This window comes from Trachypithecus francoisi, unplaced genomic scaffold, assembly GCF_009764315.1.
Source record: "Trachypithecus francoisi isolate TF-2019V2 unplaced genomic scaffold, Tfra_2.0 Lachesis_group21, whole genome shotgun sequence".
Classification (NCBI taxonomy): domain Eukaryota; kingdom Metazoa; phylum Chordata; class Mammalia; order Primates; family Cercopithecidae; genus Trachypithecus; species Trachypithecus francoisi.
This window is the reverse complement of record NW_022681467.1, coordinates 55107903-55116308: the sequence shown is the minus strand read 5'-3', so window position 1 is coordinate 55116308 and position 8406 is coordinate 55107903.

The following is an 8406-nucleotide window of genomic DNA, read 5'->3' as shown; positions in this document are numbered from 1 at the left end:
TGAGAGCTCGATTTCTGATCGTGGATGGTGACTTCTCACTGCGTCCTCAGAGGTGGAAGGGTGAAGGCAGCCCTCTGGGGTCTCTCTTCTAAGGACACCAATCCCATTCGTGAGGGCTGCACCCCTCGTGACTTAATCACCCCCCAAGGGCCCCACCTCCTGACATCACCTTCATGGATAGGATTTCAACAGATAAATTTGGAGAGGACAAATATTCAGACCATAACACTTACTATTTCTTTGGAATTAAAATTTCCATCTCCCACAAAATAAGAAGTAATTGGATTGGGGGATGGCTGGAGGAATAGAAAATATACTAATCAGCTAAAAGGAGGAAAGGAGGAGGAGGAGGAGGTTTTCGGGTACCATGTTCAGACACAGGAGGTATCATGGCTGTTTAGACCACTCTCTGGGTCTATGGCCTTCAGTAGCTCGAAGCCGACCGTCACTTGTCTTCACTGGGGTTAAAAATCTACCAACCCTGGATGAGCCTCTCAGGCACCAGGAGGTGGTAGCCAAATACCAGGATGGAGCTGGCCCTGCCCTCTGGGTCTTCTACCTAGTTGAGATAAGGAAGTTCAGGGATAGATCGCCAAGGATCCAGGATGCTGAGAACATAAAATGCTGCACAGAGCTCAGAGAAGAGGACAGTGCGTTCAGCTGGATGATCAGAGGAGGGAGCATTGTCCTTGGTCCCTAAAGCAAGCCAGGCACCATGATTTGAGGCAGCAGCCTGTAGTGACACTCGCCAAAACCCGCTCTCCAGAGAAAGAGCTCCCTTTCCTACTGTTCTTCTGGCTTCTGACAATGGCCAGGGCAATGACTCAATGTGTCTTTAACAGCTCTCTAACAAAGAGAGAGCTGTACAAAGGGATTTTTGTACAAAAGGATACAAAAGGGATATAGCAGGCCACAGGCTTGTACAAAGGGATAGCAGGCCACAGGCTTGGAGCCTTTGTCAGGCTGTGGAATTGAGCTTACTATGCATGGTAGTGATTGACATAAAATTCTTTTCTAAATTAATATACTTAAGTAAAGGTAACCTCAATTAAAATATGAAGTAATTCATTGCAAAGCCGGCTTGGAGACTTGGCAAGATCACAAAGCCTCCTGGGCTCCAGGCTAAGCAATGTGCAAAGGAAACATACAATTTATGTAACTCTGTGGCAAGCTAGTGGTTTCCATCATTGTTTTGCCCTTGTCACAATTCAACAAAATTTATACTAACATTAGCCCCATCTCACAGATTAAAAAAACTAAGGCTCAAAAAGGTCACCGTAACCAGCCTACAACCATGCATCTATTAAGTGGCAGTCAATCAGGATTCAAATTTGACTCCACATGATTCCAGGGAGAGTTCATAACGCTTAAGCGGCGCTGCCTCTGGAACTCATACCTAGGATTTCAATGGTTCCCATTTTCTTCTCTGTGTCATTGACAACTCACTGCCTCTCCATCTGTCTAGTTTCCATTCCAAAATCTCTGATGGAAGGTCATGTAAAGGAACGATGACCTCTACAGAGGACACGAATGAATAGGCGTTCTTCTCCGCAGACGTCTGCCAATATTCCTTGATCCGCCTTCACTGCCTCAGCATCCAATGTGCCCCTAAGAGAAGTCATGTATCAGGACACTGCTGGGGCTCGGCCAAGTGCACGGCTTGGTCATTGTGTTTATTTTCCCTCAACTTTTTCCAAGTCAGCAGATGTGTGACTATTACTTTGAGACCTTACCACTTACATTTTGATTCGAAACCCAACCGTTGAGAATATTGCAATTTATCTCAGATAAGCACCCCCTCCAGTTATCTCTCTGTGTGCTTTATGATTCTTTGAAGATTGTTTTTCCTTTAATTTAAGGGATTTAAGGGAGAGTAACATAATACATTATGTAGTTTTCCATCATGCTGGAATTTCTTCTCCCACCCACCCGCAGCAGCAGGAACTCTGGACTTACTCAGAAACCAAGTAATTAAGCGCTTTTCCGTGTTGTCCAACTCTTAACTGTATCTCCCCTCATTGGCATGTGGTTCATTCTACAATGCACTGGAGGAAGTGCCAGGTTCCAAATCCCTTGCTTTGCAAATGACATACACTGTGTATAATATTCCCAGTGAAATAAAATGATCACAATGCATTCTGAACTTTAGTGCTGTCAATAAAATGTGCTCAAAGCCTAAAAGAAATCAGGTGATCCCAAAAGGAACAAAAATTGTTCAAGAGTCCTGAAGTTTTTTAATGTGTTTTCTGCTGTGGACATTTGCTGTTGTTGCCCTGCCAGCATCCCATCCCTCCAGGTCTGATAATGGCCCACATCTTCCCCTGGGGAACCACCCCTCCCCATCTCTGTCCACATGGTTTCAGGGGATGCTCCAGTTCCAGGCTTGTGACTATGGACTAACTAATCAGACCACCACATCATCTTTGAGAGAGGAAGAATGTTGGTGCCCTCAAAGATGTCCATGTCCTAATCCTCAGAACATGTGAATGTGTCAACTAACACGGCAAAAGGGATTTTGAGGGTGTGATTAAAGACACTGAGACGGGAGATGATCCTGGATTATTGGGGGTGGTGGCCGGTGGGCAATGTAATTTTTTAAAATGTTCTTATGAGAGGGTGGGGGAGGGTCAGAGTCAGAGAAGCTGTGACTATGGAAACAGAAGTTGGAGTGGTACAAGGCTTTGAGCTGAGGAACGCAGGTAGTGTCTAGAAAATGGAAAAGGAAAGGGAATGAATTCTTTCCTTCAGTCTCCAGAAGGCACATAGCCCTTCCAACCTGTTTTTAGACTTCTGACCTCCAGAACTATAAGATAATCAGTTGGTATTGTTTTAAACCACTAAGTTCATGAGGATTTGTTGCAGCAGCAATAAGAAATTAATACAACTTTCAATATAGTGATTTGTCCAGAGATAGGCCCGTGAGCCAAGCCTGGCTGCTCAGGACTCCGGAAATTCAGTTCTGGGACTTTGAAAAGAGACTCTTCTGTTTTTCTGGGGATCTGCTGAGAAAATCAGATGGAAGCTTGCGGGTGCCAGCAGTACTTGTTATCATGAGGTGAAACGTCTCTCTGGGAATGGTGCCAACACAGAGAAATCAGTAGAAAGTAGAAGCAGGGAATTGAGGCTGAGTCATAAGCCCTGGACCCAACGTGGTTCCTTGGACCTTCAAGACATCTCCATCTTTGCTGATGCCAGTTCAAGTTAGGTTTCTTCCGGTTGCAGTCAAAAGCATCCTGATGTGTTTTGTCTCAACTTACTGTGATAGTGGAGTAGGCTGTCAAGAACATGGATGCTGCTAATGGTAATTGTCTCCAGAACCAGCAGCAGAATGGCTATGTTGGTTCATTGGTCAGGGAATGAGAAGAGCTACTGAAATAAATACTTCGTTTTTTTCTAGAAAGTCTGAAATTCCACAGTTCTAGCAGGCAAGACATGAGTGCTCGTTCAAAACCATCTCTGGTGGGAGTAGAAACTATGCAGGGAAGAGAGGAAGAGTGGCTATTTGGACCCCGAAGCAGCACGTTATACAACCATTCAATACAACACTAACCTGGAGGCTCACATCCATAGACAGACCACTTCCTGATGGAAGGGCACAGAGGTTCCATCTCTCAACAGTACCCAGCCCTTAGGGGAAAAGCGTAAAGGAAGTCGATTTGTTTTTGGAATCTCTTGAATTTGGTATTTGTTTTATTTCAGCAATGCCTCTAACTCATACCTTTCCCATCCCTCCTAGGAGCCCTGACCCAGACCACGTGAACGCGTGCGCGCACACACACACACACACACAATATCAACTTATCTCAAACAACATGTGTGTACTTTAACTGGAGCCTTCAATGCCTCAGCCAAAGGTGGGAATTTCAAGCATCTTAGCAGGTAAATGGGAGAGATGCTTTTGAATAAGTTAAGTCAACATGCCACAAACACACCTGTGTGTTTTAATTACCTTGAAGTAGCCTTGACTTTTATCAGAGGAATTTTTCACAAGCTGTATCCCTTTAAAGTTCATATAGTGATGAGTTCCTGTGTCCACCAAATGCAGCCAATCGCTGGATGTGGAAAACTTTCCAGCAGCTGCCAAATACCTTGATCTGTTTGCAGAATAAAAATATTCACATAAGCACTCCTTCATTCTCACCTCATTGCGTGGAATCCTGACCAAAACCACTTTAAGTCCCAGATCAAATGCTGCCCCTTCTAGCAACCTGATTTGCCTGTTTAAAAAAATAATACATTGAGATCCTCCTGTAGCTGCTAAACCATTTAGACTTGCAGGAAAGCATAATGGCCTCGCTCATGGGCTTTGAAGTCAAACAGACCTGGATCAAAATAACAACTTCCCCCTTGCTTAGCTGTGTGACCTTGGGCAAGTCACTGCATCTCTTTGACACTCAGTTTCCTCATCTGTGAACTGAGGATAAGCATTATTGCACAGATTAAATGACAGTGAAGCATTGAATATAGGACCTGGAGCAAAATAAATAAGCATTGAATAAATGTTACCCACCAGTGGTAGTAGGTGTAGTAATTATGGTTATGTGTAAACTTTTGTCTCTCACCAGATTGGAAGTCCTTTGAGGATAGGTTATCCATTGCCACATAATGTGCATTACAAGCATTCCTCAAACCACAGTGATGGTCAGCAAAGCATCCAGTGGCTAGGCAGCTCTGTGGACTGCCTAGAACCCTGCTGGACCCAATAATTTGTCTGGGGATAGCTGCTGGAGGATCCGGGTTGACCTTGACTGAGACAATGAGAATTACTCACCTCTACTCCCCAAGTCTCTTTTCCTCCAGCAGGCCAGCCAGGTATGTCCTTCTCATGGCAGAAGAAGGGGCTCCAGAGATGAAAGCTTAACACACGAGCCCCTTGCAAGCCTCTGTTGGCTCCATGAACATCCCAATAGCCAAAGCAAGTCCCGTGGCCAAGCTGTTGTGACTCAGGAGGGCACACCATGGTAAAGGGTGTAGTCAGAGAGGTGTGAAGAATCGGGGCTATTTGCAATCTACCACAAGCAGGAAATGAAGTCCTACAACAGCCTAAAGTGCTGTCGTGGTCCTGAGAAATCCATTTGTGAATGTTGGCTGAGTTGAACATGAATTTGGGCTCCAAACCTAAGTTGTCACTATTAAACATCAAAAGCAGTGGTTAAAAATAGAGGAATTTATACAGTGCAGATGATTCATTGTTGTTGAGGCTTGTGGGTTCCCCCCCTCCCCCCCAAAAAACCAGCTAGCTTTTTTTCCTTACATGAAACTATTTAAACTTTTGTCCTCAGTGTTAGAGAAAAAAAAGATATTGAAGGTCCTGCATTCCTAGTATGCCACCTACTTTTCCTCCTCCCTCACACCTGGGAACAGTTCAAACTTGAAAGAGAAGTAAGGAAATGAACGGTGAGAGGGCAGCGAAAACCAATGGGGCGAAGGAGAAGCCACTGCGGGTGGGGGAAGGCAGAACAGAAATCTAAGCCAGCCTGATTCTGGAACTTTCAAAACCTAGAATAAGGAATGGACTTCACAGAACTTCTCAAGCTAGGGCACAGACTCATTTTATTCTGAAAGAAATTTCACAATTGTGTTTTTAATGAGCTCAAACCACCTTAGTAGGACACAGTTAAACAAAAGAGTAATGCGATCAAGCCCGGAAGTCATAACTCAAGTTCAGAAATGCAGGGGGGCAGGACTTGACCTGATACCTTCTCAGAGATGTAGGGCTCAGAGAGAACAAAATCTCCTGCTGGAACGTGCTGATGGATTGGGGAGGAAATGGGAATCATTTCACTTTAAAAAAAAAAAAAAAACCTTAGGATTAAACTCTTAGTTATTGAGATGTCAACTCATATCACTGTGAAAATACATGTAAAAGGGTCCTGTGTTTTTCCCTTTATTCATTCAACTACTTATTAAGCACCTACTGGGAGTCAGACACTTTTTCTAAGCACTAAGCTTACACCTGGGAACAAGACAGTGCCTCCATGAGACGCCTCCAAGAACTAAGACAAAACAAAGAATTCAATAATATGACATTGGGCTTGATGAAAAAGACAGTAATGGAAAGGGCAGAGAAAGACACGCAGTGAGAAGAAAATGGCACCATTTTGAGTGGAGTGAAGAGGAAAGCCATTTGAGTAGAAACTCAAAGAGGTGAACCCACGCAGTCATGCGGAGTGTTGCATACAGGTGGAAGTGCACAGTATGAATGGACTTCGTGGGTTCTGGGAGGAGCAATACGATGAGTCTATGAGGGACGCTCTGCTGCACCATCAACTCTCTTTTCAGATGACAGGTCAAGGACAGCTTCTTGGGGAAAACTCTGACCTCTCAGGCTGGGTTGAGTCACCCATTGCTGATGCTCTGGGGAAGACCCAGGACTTCTCCTTAGAGCCTCCTTCAGCATTTCTGAAGATGCCTCTTTCTCTGATCCTGTTTCTGGGCTGATCTGGAGAGTGTCGGTCACCCCTGCGACATTACTGGAAGCCGCAGGTCACATCTCCCTGTCCACCACTGTGGCCCCGGTACCTAGACCGGGGCCTGACACCTGATAGATGCTCCACAGAGAGCCTCACTGCCTGTCCTGCATTCTCTCGTTTCATCCTCACAGCTCTACTGTGTGGGTGCTGCCGTTATCCCCATTTTCTGAATGCAGAAACCAAGACTCAGAAGGGGAGGTGGCTTGCCAGAGCCACGCAGGTAGGCAAGGGGTGGGGAGACTGGTGGGAATCAAAGCCCAAACAGCATGCCTCACCCTCTGGACAGGTGTTTAAACAGGCATGAGCATGCCACCCAGTCAGGGCCAGTGACACATCAGCAACGTTGCTTGGAGCTTCCAGGAAAGAAACGCCATCTGCCCTACTGGAGAGTCTCAGGTTGAAGGCGAAGCCATGGAAGACGGATCAGAGCCTGGAGGGTATCAGGCCTGCAGTGACATTGTCGGAGGCACTGCATCATGCCTCACCTGAACCAGACATGCATCCAGGCACCCCAATGCCTATGTTCTAAGTCCATTTCCATCTCTCTTTCACTTGGAACAACAATACTTTCTACTTGATACAACACATTAGTGTTGGTCACTGTCATCACCACTGGGGTGGTCTTTTTTTATGGAAATTAATCATAAAGTAGGTTAAAATACGGATGTACTGTATATATGTTACCAGAGCTGGTTAGACATCCAGTGTTCTAGACAGGTTACCTTTGGTTTCCTCTTCTGCCCTAGTTCTCCAGTCTTCTCCATATGTAGCTTCGCTACCCTGCTAGACCAGCTGTCTCCACTCCCTGCTGTGGCCATCAGCACCCAAGTCAGCCCAGAAGGAATGAGATGCCTAGTGAGGCTTATAATAGGAAAATTCTAAGCCCACATCTGCCTTTTCCTTAATACCATGAATAAGTGATTAATCCATACCAGACGCTAAAGTCAGGCATTTGATAGCAGTTCAGCCCACAAGAGATGAGCCCATGAATCAGGAGCAACTCAGAACAGAGTGCTTGGTGCCTGGGGACATGCAGAACTATGACATACTCTTTGCACATTAAAAGCCTGTGGTTTGCCAGAGAGATAAAGGAAAAGGCAGGGAATTGTCAGAGAACAATGCAAGACAGATATAATCAGAGGCTAAATGGTGTCTCCCAGCCAAGTCAGGACAGTGGCCACATGGTGGGTCCTCAGAAGAGGCAGGCGGGGCCTCTTTTCCACAGCCTCCCCCAGGCTGGGTCCTGCCGCTACCATCACCCTTTCCACCACCATGATGTCTGGCACACCTGGGTATTCCCCCCACCATTATTCACTTAATATTTTTCTTTTACTCGATAATATTTTTTCCTCAAGAGTTTTGCTTTAGAAAGAGACAACATCAGTTGCTCAAACAGAAACCATGTGCTCTAAATAGAAAGTATAATAATTATAAAATTAAGTAAAGCCAGGCATGGTGGCTCATGCTTATAATCTTAGCACTTTGGGAGGCTGAGGTGGGAGGATAGCTTGAGGTCAGGAGTTGGAGACCAACCTCAGCAACATGGCAAAACCCCATTTTTATAAAAAAATTTAAAAAATTAGCCAGGTGTGGTGGGGCGCACCCACAGTCCCAGCTACATGGGAGGCTGAGGTGGGAGGATCACTTAAGCCCAGGAAATTGAGGCTGCAGTAAGCCGTGATTGTGCCACTCCAGCCTGAGCAACAGAGTGAGTCTCACAAAAATAAAAATACTTATAATGAAAGCACAGAACACCATCATTAACATTCTAACAAGATATGACTGTGGGCTGTGGAGTTCCTGGCTGGCCTTCTCTTTCTGTGTTGGGGAGGTGTTACAAATATGCTGTCATCAAAGGGAGGCTGTCCTGGGGCAATCGGGATTGGAACAGAAGGAGGCAACAGTCTTATCATTATGCAATTTAGTATCAGTG